The 17,496-nt window shown below is 44.0% G+C and overlaps 1 protein-coding gene across 2 annotated transcripts in view; it reads left to right on the top strand.

The window, feature by feature from the left end:
• Nucleotides 1–1,140: 1,140 nt before the first annotated feature.
• Nucleotides 1,141–17,496, top strand: part of SHANK2 (SH3 and multiple ankyrin repeat domains 2) — a 278,447-nt gene continuing 262,091 nt past the window's right edge. For both annotated transcript variants that reach the window (XM_085063353.1, XM_085063352.1), the window contains exons 1-2: nt 1,141–1,296; nt 7,828–7,941. The gene's annotated coding sequence lies outside the window, so the exon portion shown is untranslated. The remainder of the gene's footprint in view (nt 1,297–7,827; nt 7,942–17,496) is intronic.

The raw sequence follows: 17,496 nt of genomic DNA, 5'->3' as shown, positions 1-17,496 counted from the left end.
AGAAGGGAGAGTGATGTGTGAACTTTGCCAGTGAACACACCCATGTGCACAAGTCCTCTTGCATGAAAATTATTTTCATGGCACGCAGTTGAATGTTCATTAATATTGATGAGGTAACAGAGTTGCTCTGTGTATATTAAAGAATATTCTCCTTTTCAAGGACATTTCTTATTTGCAAAAGAGCTACCATAGTAAAAAGTTTGGTAGCTGTACAAAGCAGCTCAGGAAGTCCAGAAGTGAGCTACTTAAGAGATTTATGTGCATTTTCTGTTCTATGTAGTTTCAAATGGCTTAAGTAGAAAAAAATGCAGTGAGGGTAATTCTGCCTAAGGGCTGACACCTTCCAGCAGTCAAAAATCCATACTCTTGTGTGGAACAACTTGAGACTTGCTCTAAATGGCATTATTGATTCAAAGTCCGTGCCACTGGGGATAAGCAGAGTCCAAGATGTTTCGAGGATGACATTTCACCGTGCTCCTGACTCTGTTCCACCAAGGACCCTGCCCGTGCCTCTCCCGCCTCGCAGTCCTTCCCGTGCGGGCAGAGATGTAGCCGGCAGTGTGTGTGAGGTGCGGGCTGTGCCGTGACCATCGCGGTGCTTTGGGCTGCGCTGCGAGCCGTGCTGCCCGGGCAGCAGGTGCGGGATGGCCGGGGAGATGAGCAGAGACGGCAGCAGCGCAGCGGGAGCGTGTGGGATCAGCACATCCCTGCCCACAGCTCCAGCCCGGATTGCCCCCAGCTCCGCAGCTGTGCTCCCCGCACCCTCCACACGCTCGCCTTGAGCCCGGCGCCTGCCATTCCTCGGGAAATCGGCGTGTCGGGAGAAGTTTCTGACGGTGCCGCTCATCCCCAGCAGCAGCGGCGGCGGAGGAGGAGTGCGGGGCTGCCGGCGGAGCCTCCGGACAGCCGGGATGCGCGGGATGCTCCCGCCCAGCTGAGCGTGCTCGGGCCGGTCCGGGGCACAGCATTAAAAGCCCCAAGCGATGGAGTGTGCGGACAGCGGCGCTGGCTGAGGGGCCGAGCCGGGGACAGCAGGTAGCCCGGCCCGCGGCGGCTGAGGGCACGGCCGGGAGGGGCGGCAGGGAGCGAGCGGCGGCTGAGGGCGGCGGGCGCAGGGGCGGCCCGGGCGGCGAGGCGGGCGCTGCCTGGGCGAGCCGGGGGGCGGCTCTCCGCACCGGCCCCGCCGGGAAACGCGGCCCCGGCGAGCCCGGGAAGCCGAGGAGGCGGCGGCAGCCGGTGCTGGGGGCTTCGCGGCGCTGCCCCGTCCGAGGGATTGGCGCTGCGCCCGCCTGGCAGGTGAACCGGGGCGTGAGGGGAGGGGCGGGGAGGGGCGGCGGGACCCCCGGAAAGGCTGCCTTGAGCTCGGCGGCGGAGTTTGGGGGCTAAGGCGGGAGGTCCGGCTGCTCCTTCCCTCCGAGCAGCACCTCCTGCCCCGGCTGCCGGGTGGGGACAGGCAGGGTGGGCGTGAGGGGAAAGGCAGGGTGGCGGTGAGGGCAGGACGGGCAGGGTGGCGGTGAGGGCAGGACGGGCAGGTGGCCTCGGCGCTCACGGTGCCGGGCGGGAAGGTTGAGTGGGCATGAGGACATCCCGGCTTTTTGCACGGAGGGAAGAGGGTGAGGGATGTGAGGAAGGCTGAATCCTCGCTGAAACGCAGAGCGAGCTCCCCTCAGGCTGTTTGTGGGACCGCGAGCTGCAGGATGAGGTAGGAGAGGGGAGTGTGAGTGTGGATAGCGGGAAAGAGGAGTAAAAGCAGTGGGAAATCGAATCAGGCCTTGCTCTTTAACACAGGAGAAGCCACAAAACCTCGCTGCAAGTGGCTGAATACACCGGTGAATTTATTCTTCACCTGAAAGTTTTTACATCCTTTCCTTTTTTTGCATCTTCCCATCCTCCTTTCCTGTGGTCTTGGCTCTGTTTAAGTCCTGTCAGAATAACCTACCTTGTTGGAGGGACTCTCTGTCAGGGAAGAGAAAAAAAGAAAGTCTTCGAAAACAAATGCTATCTTTGTTTAAAGCCATTTGTGGATCAAGGTTGTGACTGAACTGTGAAAGAGAATGGCTCTCCTTTGCTTACATTAAAAACACAATAACACATTAAAACAATCCAAGTCTGGGGAGGTAACTGGGCTGAAATGCAATTCAGCAGAGTGAGACTTCAGTGTAGGTTTTAATGTACCTCATGCCTCTCGTGAATAAATAGATAATTAGTGGTGGGGCTTTTCTTTTTGTGTGTTATTTGAAGAATTTCATCAGGGTAGAGGTGGTAATTGACAATACCTTTAATTTCTCCCACTTTCTTCCTGAGCTCTGTCGCTATGATCTTTAAAATCCTTTTCAACCCAGACCATTCTGTAATTCTATGATGCACAGGTTTAGATGATAAGACAGCAAGAAAAGGGTAAAATATGGATCTACCCTTTCCAGATTTCTGTTCTGTCTAAAAGTTGCAGCTACACTTGGACACCTCCAAACTACAATGCTGATTTGATGTTTCTTCTCTAGCCACAGTGGGGTTGGTCTAGAAGAATTAAGTTGAAAAAAGGAGCAGCTGAGTTCAGGTAGGCAGGCTTGCAGACTGGCCAAATGCAGCATTACTCCTGCACACCTTTTCTAGGTGTTTTGCTGTAAACTAGAATTGAGAGCCCATGAAAATACATCTGAGGGTCTCCTCCTTGCACTGTGTTCCTGGAGGGAGGGGTCCTGCAGCTTTAGGAAGTGTCTGGTGGGGGAAGGCTGGGAATTGTGGTGCTCCTTCCCCAGCCCAGCCAAGAGCTCTCCGGAGAAAGTGAATTATGCAAGAGACTCCACTGGCTCGATCAAATGTCTTTCTCCAGTTTCATTGGCAGACTTGAGTTTCATGGCTCCTGAGGTCAGCCTGTTCTGCTGGGGGCTGGAGGAGTGTTCTCAGGGTGACAGAACTGTGAGTTTCCAGAGAAGCCCCTCAGAGCCCCAGTGTGACGTAGGTCTTCCCATCAAACTAGTTTTCCATTAATTAAGAAAGTATGCACCCTAGACAGTGTGAACTCCTTGGTGAGGATAGTGGAGACAAGTTATTTATCCTCAGCCTTTTAATCCTTTTCTTTTTTTGACCTTTGCTTATTTCTTCTGTGTTAGTTATTCATGTCTCTGGCAGACCTGAAACAGCTTTGCTGAGACCTACTGAGGAGGATCACTGCTCTATTTTCTAACTTCTCAATCTTGTCCTAATCAAAAATGTAAATACATGCATAATGATTTGCATGTCATTAACTTCCAAAAAACACCCTCGTGTTAAAATCAATGTTTTTTGAAACCCATTTTTTCTGCCTGCCTGAGAAGTTACACCTGGAATTCACAAACCATGAATTCTGAGAATATAAACTGCATTCAGCACTGCTGTTTACTTTCTGCTTTTTTTTTTTTTTCCAGTTCATCCAGGGAAGAACAACGAATTAAAAATATGGTGATAGTGATTTTTCAAACCAGTTTCTTTCTTCAGTTTTCATATTGCAACAGAAAGTTTCAGAATTGAAGATGAACAAAGTTAGTGTGGTACATACTCATTGTACACTCATTTGCCAGTACTGAACTCATTGTGATCATTTATGACCACAGCATCTAACACATTCCAGAAATTCCAGGGAAATGTTGGGATGGGAGCTTGCAGATTTCGAGGAATACAAGGAAACCAGGAGAAAGGAATGTCATTTGGAGCCAGGCTGGCAGTGTAGCTGCCCCTGGATGTTGGTCTCCCTGGCCCAGAGCTCTGTAGCTGCCCCTGGATGCCATGTCGGTTTCCCTGGCACAGAGCTCTGTGTGTGAGCTGAAGGATCCGGCTGTGTCTGTGGAGCAATCAGCAGCCTGGGATACGACACGGGCACTTTGCCAGCAGTTTACAGGAGTGTGTTTTTGCCTGATGTCAGAGATGCTGGCAGTGAGAATTCCTGGGTTCTGGCTGGGCTGTGGAGGTCACTGTCACTGCCATCTCAGAGAGGCTGAGTGTGTGTGTTTGACAGAGGAGTCGTTGCACATTTCAGGATGAGCAGATGAGGCTGAATTCACGTTCAGAACCCGGGGCCTGGAATGAGCCTTTGCTATGCATGGCTTGCCCAGAACTCAGCGCTTGTTTTAATCAGCTGCCTTCAAGTCAGTGAGTGTGGGAGCCAGCATGGGGTTACCCTGGATCAGATGCCAGAGCGTGTAAGGGCTCTCCCTGTCTGGAAATGCTTTGGAAACAGGATTAGCAGCACTGCTGCAAACCCTGTGTGCTGCTGGGTGTGTTATACTGTGGTTACAGTCACAAATTCGGGACCCCTTAGGAGCAAACAGAAAGTGGCACTGCTATTCAGTGGAGCAGCTTTAACATGTTCCTTCTTTCAGGAGGGAGGGGAAACCAGTGTGCAGCAGTTCTGTTGATACAAATGAAAGATCTGCTTCTAAATAGTGAGAGAAAACGTAAGGCAAACTGGATCCAGATTGGAGTTCCAGTGATCTTTGAAAAAGCATTTTGGTTTCTATGCTAGGACACAAGCAGCTGTCTGATGCCTGAGATACATTTCACACTCAACACTGCTTGTAATGAATTTCTGTATGAAAAGGTGTATGGTCTCTCACTCAGAAGGAGCCAAACAAATCATTTTTTTAGAAACCACTGTGAGGAGAAGAAGCAGGAAAGGCAGTGCACCCATGTTCACTCTTGAGCATGGATTCTCCTGCTGCAGCATGGGAGGAATGTGCCTTGTGCCCTGGACATTGGGAGCATCCTGGGAGGATCTTGGTAGCTGTGCATGGTTGAGCAATGGGATGCTTAATGAGGGGATGCTGAGCTCTGCAGTCAGCGTTGTGCCAGCACCTTCTCACAGGCACCAGAGACTGTGCCTCCACAATTAAATAAAATAGGCCAGTGGCTCTGCTCCATCCCCAGGGCCAAAAGGCACAGCTCCCTCCCACGTGCTGAGCTCGCTTCTCTCCCAAACCGAGTGGGAGTGACCAGGCTGGCTCCTTCCAAAAAAAGAATGGGAGTGGCCAGGATGGCTCGTCCCAAAACAGGATGGTATTGACTAGACAGGCTCTCAGAAATGGATTCTGGGGTCTCTGAGTGCCCAAACTCTGCCCATTCCCTCACTCTCTGGAATCCTGGGATCAGCAGGCAAAAAACTGTAGTGAGAGTATAGACAATTAAGTCCCATAAATAATCTCTGACCTTTTTAGATTATTAGATCTGTAACTGTGATATTCAGGACCTCTGGCATCATTCATCTGAAACTGTCATTGCACTGTCATGTAAAAGAGGTTGTCCTATAAAATTGGCTTAGACCATATAATTCCTATGTTTGGATTCTAAATATGACTGATTTGGGTTTTGTTAGCACAATTACACCTCACCTTGTACACCAGCTCATCACTGCAATTTCAGACTCACAGTGCACGAGTGCTGTTGTTTAATTAAACTTTACTGACAAAATATCAGCAGTGACAACATGTGAGAATTGTAATGAGGATGCCATTGGAAATACACTTCTGGGACTAACATCCTTTCAATTACAAACAGAGCATGTTGACTCTGAGTAAATTTTGAAAGTGAACCTCCGAAAACCAGTTAGTTAAACTCTGCAGCTGTGAAACCAGCAGCTTAAGCTTTAAATTTAAATTTCAATCACCAGAGTGTAACAGAAAATATATTCAATAGTCCTTAATCTAATTATCAAGATACTCCTCCCTTAATTTGCTTTATTGCTTCAATATAAATATTTCAAATCATCCAACCATTCCACTGTAATGAATTTTACCTGGGAATGTGAGGAGAGACTGCATCTTGAATGGTTTGAATTCTGCAGATGATCCTTTCACATTGTTGTGTCTCAGGGAGGGAGATCTGTTCCTGAATAATTTCTCATAGCTGGTGGTCACTGATGGGTTGTAGGAGCTGGAAAGAAGCCCAGCTGGAGTACTGAGGGAGAAATGCAAGGGAGGAAAAGGATGCAAGAGGGCAGATTTTAAAGAAGAAGAGAAGTAGACATGGAAAGAAATTGACCAAGAGTTAGTCATAACCAGGGAGAAGGTGTTTGCTGTGGAAAAGGCAAAAAGTGACAGAAAAAGTCCTTAAACTGCCACATATTTAATCCTGCTGGTAAAAGTTTCTAGTGAAAAACTGATGTCTCTGTTCTCCACCCCAAAACAAATGCAAAATTCTTTTTAAATTTTGCTTTATTCCCAATACACCCTTTGGCTTCCTGCATTTCTGATTGAACTGGTGCTCTGTTTCTTCATTAAGCTGTAAGAGTCACAGTTAATCAATTTCGCCCCTGCAAATCTATAATGTTGACTTAGGTGTAAAAGATGCTCCCCTTCTTGAGGAAATTTTAAATGTCTCAGAATTTTTTTAGTAAGAAAGCTGGACCTAAGTCTTGGTAGCTTGAGGTGTCACTGATGGTGTGTTTATACACCAGCTCCAACCTTATTTTTGACCAAAATCTTCAATTAAACAAGGCATAAAATGAAAGAATTTGAGATAGGACTTTTTTGAGTAGGAGAAGCTTTAGCAATGAGAAAAGGCTGTGCACAGATCCCATGAAACCAATATTAAATGAGGGCTGATGGCAGAAACTGTGATGTGCAGTGGCCTGATGGTGAATTATGTTGATGTTCCTCATATATTTTGAAAGCAGCTTTTCCAGGGAAATAGAGGGATGTGAATAGGGTGTGTCACTGGGAGCCATGCTGAGTTTTGCTTAAGTCACATTTTGATTAAAATTGATGGGTATCAACATTTTTTAAATTTCCCTGCTATTTTCAGAAGTTTCACTTGCCACTGTCATATATGGAGATTTTTTCAATTGATCAAAAAAACCCTCAACCCAGTGCACTGAGTTTCTCCACCATAAAACACACCTTATGAAGTTATGAAACTGGAAGTTTCCCACCTGAGTCTTTCCCACTGCCATGCTGCAGATGGGGAAGAATCAGACACCTGCCACTGCTGGTCACCTCCTTTCCTGAGAGGGACTTTCAAAACACCTGATCTGATCAAAAGTTAAGTGTAATAAAACTTGTGCCACTTGCCAGCTTTTGGATTTCTCCCAGAACAGCTTTGGTGTTTCCAGAGAGAGTAAATTTTAAGCTGCCAGGTGAGTGGCCTGTGGAAATCTTGCAGCAGGTCTTTTAGACCAGCTGCTTTCCTCTAGGATCCCCTCAGAGCATGGCATTGCTGGAGCTAGCTCAGCAATTTGGCCCCTTAATTTGGCCTGGTGTGTTTTCCTGTCTGTAGCCATTCCTTCTGACAGCAGATTTTGAAGCACACTCCAAATGATCCTGGCTGTATGAAAACATCCTGACTTCTGGAATGATCTCTATCCAGTTAGACAACATCCTCGTAGGACATGACTGGGTATAGTATATTGCTATTAGTTTTGTTTCTGTGCATTGCTTTAATGATGCTGCCATCAGTGCAGTGGACTGGACAATTCCTGTCTTCTCCAGGAAATATTAGGATAGGATTTATCTTAAGCATGTTACAGCCTGAAAAACATAAGCCACATGATACCCATTTCTACTGCTGCTGCTCATCTACACTTTGTTTCCCTTCTCTTCAGAGGAGACCTGGCAAAGATGCAAAGTTTCCAATGGAATGGCAATGTTTTTTGGTAGTCAGGCTTGTCTGCCTGCCTGCCACAGGTTATAAGGATGTAATTCCTGTTAGGATCAGCCAGATGTGCCAGCTGTGGGTTCCTGAGGAAAGGAATGGAGCAGTTCTGCTTGCCATCATCATCTCTCTGAAATGGGCCTGAAAGCTGCTTGGGAACTCAGCAGTTCACAGAAATGTAACCCTTTCTCTGCTTTTTGCTTCCAGCCCTGTGTGATCCCCTTGGATCCATTCTCTCCTCATTGGAAGGCACCTTCCCACCAGGACAGAGGAGCAGACTCTCGTGGGTGCCTTTGGAGCTGCCCCACTTGGGGACACAAGGTGAGCTCACAGGGGGCACAGGGGCTTCTCAAGGTCAGCACTGCAAATCCCTCCTGGCCTCTCACTGCTCAGGAGTTGTCTCACACCTGTGGATGCTGGTTTTCCCCTGGTTTCTGCAAAACTGAACTGAACTCACCATTTTTCATGTGTTAGAGAAGACAAAAATGCATCACTTTGCCATCAGGATAACATTTATTATCATGGAGCAACTTAACTTTTGTCAAATTCTGCTTTTTTCCTCTGGCCTTTCCACTGGTACAGTCAGGTCTTAAAAGGGTGTTACTGTAGATGCCACTTCACCTGTCAGTCAAAGAAACTGAATGTGCAGAATAAAGCCAAGTGAAATTTTTACACTTCAAAACCCAGGGAAAACATTTGAGAAATGAAAGTGCTTATTTTCCATACTTGGAGGCCCACAGCTGGTGTCAGGAGCTCTGCTGAAGTTGATTATTTATGCCAATAAATAGACTTCAAAACTGCAAGTGTTAATGCAGAGAGCAGCCCTTAAATGCCACGTGGAAGAAAATATGTCAAGGTCCCTAAAAGATTCATACCACCAAAAAGTAGTCCAAGGTAGTATTTTGCTTTTTAATTCTTTTTTTCTGTTCTCTCCCTGTGATATGCCAATAATACTGTATTGCCTGTTTTTCTCCTGAGGAGAGGGATATTTCCCACACAGCTGTGTGATGTCAGTGCAATGCCTGATATCCCATGGAGCTGGATCATGGTGCTCTGTTTCTTTGTTTTCCAGCGGATTAGATTTTTAATCCCAAATGTCTGTCTATGACAGTGTTGGTGACTGCTGGTTTTTGCACTTTCCCTTCTACAGAGGATGTGATCTTCATTTTTAATGAGCTCCTGAAATAAATACCTTCTTATTTTTCCAAGCAGAAAAGAGAAATAGGAGCCTTTTTCAAAGTTCAGCTGAAAACTTAAACATTTCCTTGAAATTTTCTCCCCTGTGGTAATCCACCTGTTTGATATGACTTTCTCCTTTGTCAACAAAGCTGGGCTAAAACTTTGAGGATTACTCTGAAACTTTCCTCCCATGAGACTTCAGATTGACAAAGAAGGTATAAAACTTCATGAAATTAAACTCTTCAAACTATCTATTGCTTCCCTTTTTGCAAAACTCCTTTACTTGCCAAACCAGATGGGACAAAAATACAGTGCAAATTGTGCTGAATGCAGCAGCTTGGCTCTCAGTAATACCCTTTTAGGAGAAAATGCGTGTTGAATTTTTTTGGTACAGTTTGCTCATGCTTATAATTTTTATTCAGAGTGGCAGAATATTGTGTAGTACAAAATGATGTGCAGTAGGATATTCATTTAATTGATATTTATTGATATTAAGAGTCTCATAATTTTTAACTTAAACTGAAAATAGTATCTTACTGAGATCTCCAGCTTTCAACATTTCCTTCCTGGATTATCTGGAAGTGTGAAATGGTCCCATGAAGGGTAATCTAAATAAAAATTTTTAATAATTTATACTCCATATCAGTGTAATCATCAACCCAAGCCTTGTTCCAAAATGTTGGTGCAATTGCTGTTTTTATTTGTTTTCTTCTTAGCCCTCTTAGCATTTGGCTACAGCTGAATTGTTTATGAAATTACTTTCAGTTTTTCAGCTTCTCTCCAGTCTGTCAGCTTCTACTTTGAAAATTACCTTGTATCTTTTTAAAATTAAAAACTTGCTTGAACTACATGGCAGTTTTAGCTTTTCAGTTTGAAATTTGGATTTTTTTTCTTTTCTTTTTTCTTGTAAACAGTTTATTCTATTGTAATCTCTCAGTAAGTAAGTGTAAATGATACATTTACACTTACTATATTTAAGTTAGGCTTTAGTTTGTCTTACCCACAGCATTGATGTGCAGGTTATCCCAAGGAGAAAAACTTGATAAGCTCTTAATTGAAAACACAGCACAATGGGTGTTGGAAGACTCTTAGGAATTATGCTTTATTTGAGGGAAAGAGAAATTGATTTTTTTTTTAAATTTATTTTTTCTCTATGAAGTGATGTCTCAGTGGATGCCAGGTTTTCAGAGCTTCTAGGAAATCCAAAAATAAACCTCAGTGCATTATGGTGAAACTTGGTAAGCTCTTAATTGAAAACATTCTGCCTCAGGTGGGGCTTTCACTGATAATGCTGTGTTCTAATCTGTTCAGAATATTGTTTGCAAATTGAATGATGGATAATGAGCATGAACATCCAATTTGCTAATTAATGCTGCTAATAGGTTATTAACAGCTGATCCTGTTTGCACTAAGTGGTGATACTTGTTTCAGGTTGCTTCCTATTGTGTTTAGCAGTATTAATGAGGCACACGAGGTGCTTGTGTGATTTGTCCCCTGAAGGATGCCATAACATTCATGATGCCAATAGGAAAAATACAAGGATAGGGCTGGTTGGAGCTGTGGAGATGCAGCCACTCATCCCATGCTGCTGTTGAGACAAGAAAAGAGTAGGGCCTGGACCTGGGTTTCACATTTTTGTAACATGATTCAATATCTTTGACTTTGTTTGTTATTTCTTTCCCAATATCCTAGTTATTCCCATGAATGCAGCATGGAAAACTGACATTTGCACAACACTGGCTTTCTGGATTGGGAATAATTAGCTCCATTTGCAATGCCCTGTGTTTGGAATTGGTTTTGCCTGCGTCGCTTCACGTTAATCAGCTTCCTATTCAAAATGCTTTTTTCTTACCCAGTCATCTCTCTCCTGCTGCTCCCTGTTGCCAGCTTCTCTCCTCCCTTCAGATTTCTCCTAAACTTTGTTGAAAGTTAAGCTGGAAACCCTTGGAGAGTGATGCAAGTTTTGCTATTTGCTGCAGCTCCACAGACAACTTGTGGTTCCTTCCCTGTAGGAAATAGGATCCAGAGCTGTTCTTTGGAGGAAGAACACTCTTGGGAATCCCCCAGGGTAGCTCAGGATGGTCAGGCTGCTCTGATCTTACTCTGGATTATTGCCAGTAGTGGTTTTTACAGCTATTCTGTGCTCCCTGCTGTTACTCCTTTCTTTCACATAACCAGAAAAGCATTCTCTGTCACCTGGAGATTAAACAATTGCTTAATGGAAGCCTTAGACATCTTTCAGCAAATGAATGTTTTTGGATTTCACACACATAAATGTGCTCTTTGAAGTTTCAGGGACTTTCTCTCTATTTTATTTTCTTTCTATGGTGCACCTTGGAATTAATTGTGTCTCAGGTCAGGGTGACACGGAGCACATTAGCTTTGCATTGTTCCTGACAGACACACACCTTGTCTTTTCAGGGCAGGGTTGTCTCTCTCTGAGGTTGCATTTGAATAAAAATACTCTGTTTCTTAAGGTAATGATGACTCAGAGGCTGCAACTACCCTGTGTATATGAATATTTGAATTCTCTTAACAGGCTACATGGCCATAAACTGCTTAGGGGCACATTAACATTTATTTTTTCAGCATGGAAGGTCAGTTCTCCACACAGCAATCTCCATAATTGTAGAGCTGCTCTAGTGATCAGTAATAGCTGAGTGTCTTTTCATAGGTGTGTATGGCTTCTTCAATACCTTACTTCTGGGGGATAAGTTTTCTCAATATTGTATTATTTATTAGTTTTTATGGGGTTAAACAAACAAATTTGTGGGTAACAAAACTAAGTCACATGGGCAGGACTGACTGACCTGTACCAGGGAAGGGAACAAAGTTTGAATGGAAGAAACACATGACAAAAGACAGAGTGACCCATATTTGAAAGTGTGAGAAGAATTTATGTGCTTTTCTTTAATTGTATTTACACTTTGTGTACTCCAGGCAGTGCCAAGTTTGTAAAAATGGAATACCTTGAATTACATTGATAAAATGAGAAGGGATACAGTGCTAAATAAATCCCCTGTGGAAAGAATAGGTCATGCTCTGTGCAGTAGATCCCTACTGGAAAATCCAAACAAATAAATTTATGCCTGGTGTAACTCTGCTGCAGTATGTTATGTGAGCAAGGAATTAATATATCTGTGGCTCAGCTGCTTTGTTGATATTAGTAAATGAGATTTCACTCTGTGATGATTCAAGAAGGGTCAGTGTTTTTCATTTCTCCCCAGACCCCAAGGCAGCAGACCTTCAATTCAGCACTTTGATTCAGCACCCAGAGCCAGGACAACAAACAGCCTCAGTGTGGAATGAAGCCAATGCAGGGCTGACACACCAGCCCCAAGCTCATCTCCTGGCACTGGGGATGTCACTCCAGCACAGGTGACACTCTCAGGGAGATGATGTGCTCAGTGAGGGGCAGTCAGGGTGACACAGCAGTGTCTCATGGATGCTTCACTGGAGACAGCTGGAGTCAAGTGTCCTTCACATGAAATGTCAGGAGCTGCCTTCTCAGGGGTTTCTTTTCCTGCTGTAATTCTCCTGTAATGAACATTTCTGTGTGTTTTCAGCAAAGGTAAATAAGCGTTGCATAATTTGCTTGATTGGCGTGGGTTTTATTGGTCTAACTCAGGCTCTCCATTGAGATTTGGGTACATCTGTCAGTTTTATTCTCATTTCTCTCATCCCTGTTTCAGGAATGTGCTTGCCTGGGAGCAGTGGCTTCCCTGGGGATGGTGAGTTGTTAAGGAGAGTCAAAATTTATACCTGGTTGTTTTGACCCAAGATTGTGATCTTAATGCATTGCTTGCATGTGGCTGTCCAAAATGTACATATGGTTAGGAACTTGTAAGTTATGAAAGCCTCTGTATTCTTCCATTTGTTGTGCTTCCAGTTTCCTTAAACCTTGGTTGTTGCTATCTGTGCTCTGAGGGAAAGAAGCGGATTCTATCTCAACTAGGATAGAATTAGGAACCCATGTCCGAGATCCTGTTGAGCTGGGAGGAGCTGAACAACTTGTATTTTAACAAGCAACATCCATAGTTTTTAAATTGTGTGTGGTTTTTAATTTTTGTTGCTTGTTTTGCTTGTAATTTTCTCCATGGAGAGCCTGTGTGCCATCAGCTTAATTAGGCCTGATGAATTTCTTGAGATCACACGGCTGCAGCTGTTAACCTTTGTGGCTTGTTATGTGCATGGTGATTTCCTTGCTAGACCTTCACCACATTTTAGATTAGCACAGGTGTTTTCTTTATTACTGAGGTAACTGTCACAGTGTTTTTAGTAAGAACAGTTTAATCTTCCAGGAGAGATTGATACACTAATTTGAAAATTATTTGAAATATTGCCCTTTAACGTGCAATACATTGCACTTTCTCTTGCATTTCTCATTCACTTGAATACTGCTAGAGCAATATAAACTGTTTTTTAACCCAATACCCCCAAATACTAACAATCCTGTCCACTTACACCAACCTGAGTGTGTTGCCAAGAAACTGAACAGGATGGGGCTGGCCTGACCTGTGTGTTCACTCCAGTGGAGTTGCAGGCAAGACCTGGCAGCTGAATAATTCATTTGTGAGCAGGTCACCGAGGCTGTCCTTGCACATGTCAGTCACGACGCTGGGTTCTCTCCCTTTCATTACTCCATCTTTCATCTCTCTCCACTTAGCATAGCTCAGCCAGCAGAGTTAATAGATTCCCATCTTTCACTAAAACTCCTGTCTTGAAGGGGATGATGAAGAAGCAGAGGCTGCAGCTGCCCTCAGTGATTTGTGATTTATAACTGAGGGGAGTGATCTCCCTCCTGTTGTCACAACAGTGACAAGCGTTGCCACAACGCAGCAGTGATTGTTTAGATGGGACATGTAAAGAAAACAGAGCCATCTGGACTGCTAAAAACACAGCAAACACAGGATTCTGCTACTGGGAGTGCATTCAGGCTGTCTCTCCCTTTTAGGTAATCAGAATCTGTGGATTTCATTCACTTCTTGGAAATACTTCTTTCTTTTTGGTCAGCAGCTGTTAACATTTGCAACCCTTTGTGAGTGCTGAGGTCTAAAATATAACACCACCAGCCTGCCTTTTTTTGCTACTTAAAATCAACAGGTTTTCCTTTGAGCTAAAAAAAATCCAGTTTCAGGATAGGTAGGAAATGGGTACAAGATTGCCTGTGAATCTGTGTTTCAAAGTTCTCCACCTTTGCATAGAACAAAAGACCTGAAACCTTTCAGTGCAAAATTTAGGATTGAATTCATTGAGCTGGACAGAGCTAGGGAGTTACATGAAAAATTACATCCAAGGTGAGCACCTTCTGGCTCTTAGGAGAGCATTTATTATTTAGTAGTTATCAGGGATTTTTGCAGTATTTGGGAAATGAAATAATTATGAACCATGAACTGGGGACACATTTGTCTTTCATCACTGCTGATAATTTGCAGTAGTCCTTACTACTTTAAATATATTGCCATTTTATGTTTAGGTACGCAGAGGAAGGAGAGATTTTTCTTTCCATATCTGAACTTTTTTTTTTAACCTACTATGATCAGGCAACCAAAATCAGTATCTAATGCTAGACCTATCTGGAATTACATTATTCTTTATATGTTGTGGCTTAAAGTGCCTTCAAAGAGGCAATGTGTAGGACTGTGGAAGTTCTCTGTCTTTAATGTATATGAAATTAGCAGTGCATATTTATGTTGTTGAGATTTGGACAGGAATTTAATTTTGGGATTTATTTTTTTGCTGCTAGCATGAACTTGCTGCCATAAGCAGTGAATAATCTGAAGCCACAAAGCATCTGGTGTTTCTGAAGATCATTCTTTGCTACCACACAATGTACAAGCATTGAGGCCATTATGTTTAGGATGCTGAGGAAAAAAAGATTAGAGTAGTGGAGCATAGCAAAAGCACCAAGAGAGATACAAATATGTGAGTTCATTCCAGCAAGTGTTTGAGCAGCTGTAGACTTCATATTTAGTTCTGAAAAGCTCCATGTGGAATTCTATTCAGAATTTTAAATATGTGCCCAAATATGGTGTCTCCTGATGAATAAAATAACTATTTTTCCACTTCCTTGAACAGTTTTCCTGATTCTGTTTGCATTTCCACCTTGTGACCAGCCTTTGTTTGCTCTGGCTTTACATAATGGCAAGATTAGCTGGTTGTGGTCTCCCAAATTCTCAGGTAGCTCTTCCCTTGCTACACTCATTTTTCAGCTCATTGCTTTGTTCTTTGCTGAGCTGAAATCGAATCAGGTTTGGTCATTACATCTGTCCTGGGCAGGATTTGAATCCATCATGGGCTGAAGACACAAGCCTTGGTCTAGGTGCTTCCCTCAGTATTTGAGCTCTCAATTTAACTTGGGGAAAGTGCAGAATTCAGTGTGTGGGTGTGTTTGGGCTCTATTAGTGTTAAAGACATCTGGGAGTCTCTGAGAATTGCTAAACTAATGGACTGCCTGCAGCCTGACAGTGCACAGTGCCTTCAGCTCCCTATAAATTACATGATTTTTCTGATAAAGCAGCAGTCAGGACTTCCATGCAGCATGACTGGCCTGCTTTAGCAGGTTGTAAATTAATATGGGTCGTGTTAAGGGTTCTGTAGTCAAATGAACTCTGCTGGTTTTCATGTTCTGTAGACATCAGGTATAAATTACCTTTGATTTCAGAGGCTGCTAGGAAAAACGTGAGCCTAAGTGCTACTGAGAGGGTCCTCAAGGTGGATGACATTTTTATCTACCTGATAAGAGAAAAAACAGGATACTCTGATAGTGTTTGTGCTTGGAAATGTTAGGGTTAAATGAATGAAATGTGTCATTTGAAGTTGTATTAATTTAGGCATGCTCATCCTGTCACTGAATGCTCCCAAAGTGCTTCATATTTGAGTGCTTCAGTGTATCCCTTTTCTGTGCCATCCTCATAAATTAACAGAGATGGATGTTTCTCGGTGGCTGTGCAGGCATCTGTGCAGATAAGCTGGCTGGTCAGCTGGGAGCCAGCTCAGGAACAGAAACTGGGAATTCTCTGGCTTTGGAAGAGAATGAAGAAGTTAGGCAGAAATATTCACTTGAGGTTGCTGACAGGGTTGTATGATTTTTCTTGACTTGTTTGTATGAGTCAGAATAAATGCATGCTTGTGGCTGAATTTACTTGAGCTTTGCCCTTTTTAGTTAGCAACTTTTACTTTCCTGGGTGCACACCTGGAAACACCCACAAACAAGGTTACCTTCCTGCGTGGAAAATTCCTTAAACTGTGGAAGAAGGAGAGGGAAAATCATGACGTTTTCATTCCGCTTAACTGAAAGTCACACAATTATTGGAATGTTTTCTTGTTTTGCCAGATCTGGGGGAAGGCTTGCCCTGTGTCAGATCTTTTGGGAATGTTCCCTGCGCAGCACAGTGGTACAGCAAGGGCTTTCCTCCAGCAGTGGCAGCAGCTGGGCTTGGAAGGAAGCATCCTGGCTGATTTGCCAGGGGGAAAAGAGCAGGGATGGGGAGCTGAGGAGAGAGCTCTATAAATACTTCATGGCTGCAGCTCTGCTGCTCCCTGAACCAAGTTACCACTGCTACAGTGCACTCTGCAAAAATGTCACATCTCTTCACTGCTCAGCACTGAATCGTGTGGAAATCACCAACTACACTGTTTGTTTGGCTTGGCTTGGAGTTAGCCTGGCGTTTTGTAGATGGATTTGATCAGGAAAAATGGCTTGTGTGACTGTTAGCCTTTCCTCCCCTCCTTATCCATCTCCTGCCACTTCCCAATGGCTCTGGAATTTACTGCTCAACTTCAGCCAAAGTTTTAAAGGATCAGAGATCCCTGAAGCTGTTATGTTCCTACAAGCATGTTAGAAATGGGTGATTAGGTGTAGGAGAAACCACACTGGAGCTCCCACAGAGGGAAAAAGCATGTTTTCTGTCGTGGTTGGTTTTTTCCTGAGGAATGAGCCTGTGCCTGGCCCTGCTCTCTTGCCCAGCCCCACATGGAAGCGATGGCTGGAAGGGAAACCTCTTGCAGTAGGAAGTGCTGGGGTTGTGCAGTAAGTGGGGATTTCACAGCACAGAGATTTATTTAGGGATGCATTGGAGGCTCTGAGAGAAAGAGGAGCTTCTGCTCGACTGATCCTGTGCTTGAGGAGAGGGAAAAGCAGGATCTGGGAGGGGACTCAGTTTTTGTCTGCCAGTGGATGTTAAGAGAATCCTTTTGCAGGAACAGGAGAGAGGACAGTTGCTCACTCTTCCAGTGAGAGTGCCTTTCTCCACTGTGTAACACATTCAGCCTCATTAAGAAGCCAGGATTGGCAGCATTTGTTTTTTTTTCTATGAATTTACAGTTTATAAATACTCTCATTTAAAGAGCTTTTCCCAGCTTTTGGCAAGCCTTGGGTTTACAAGCTGATTTGCTTATCCTTAGGATAGCTCTGGAGAGCACAGTGAAAAATAAGTAACCATCCAAAATGCAAAGTGGAATCATGCTGCTGGGTAATTTTTGTAAATAGAAGAATTTGGCCTCCACACAAACTGCTGGCATTTCCCTCTCTTCCACAATCAAGTGCAAAGATGCCCTGCAATGAGTTTATTTGTGTAGGGTATTTAGTAGCTGAATGCTTAACATACATGTTGCTTTTGTGACTCTGTTGTTTACCAACAAAGTAAAAAAACACTTGCCTAAGGTGCAAGCTGTTGCTGAGGTCTTATCTTTAGT

This window comes from Lichenostomus cassidix, chromosome 5, assembly GCF_008360975.1.
Source record: "Lichenostomus cassidix isolate B80296 chromosome 5, HeHo_3.0, whole genome shotgun sequence".
Classification (NCBI taxonomy): domain Eukaryota; kingdom Metazoa; phylum Chordata; class Aves; order Passeriformes; family Meliphagidae; genus Lichenostomus; species Lichenostomus cassidix.
This window is presented reverse-complemented; position numbering and strand designations above follow the sequence as displayed.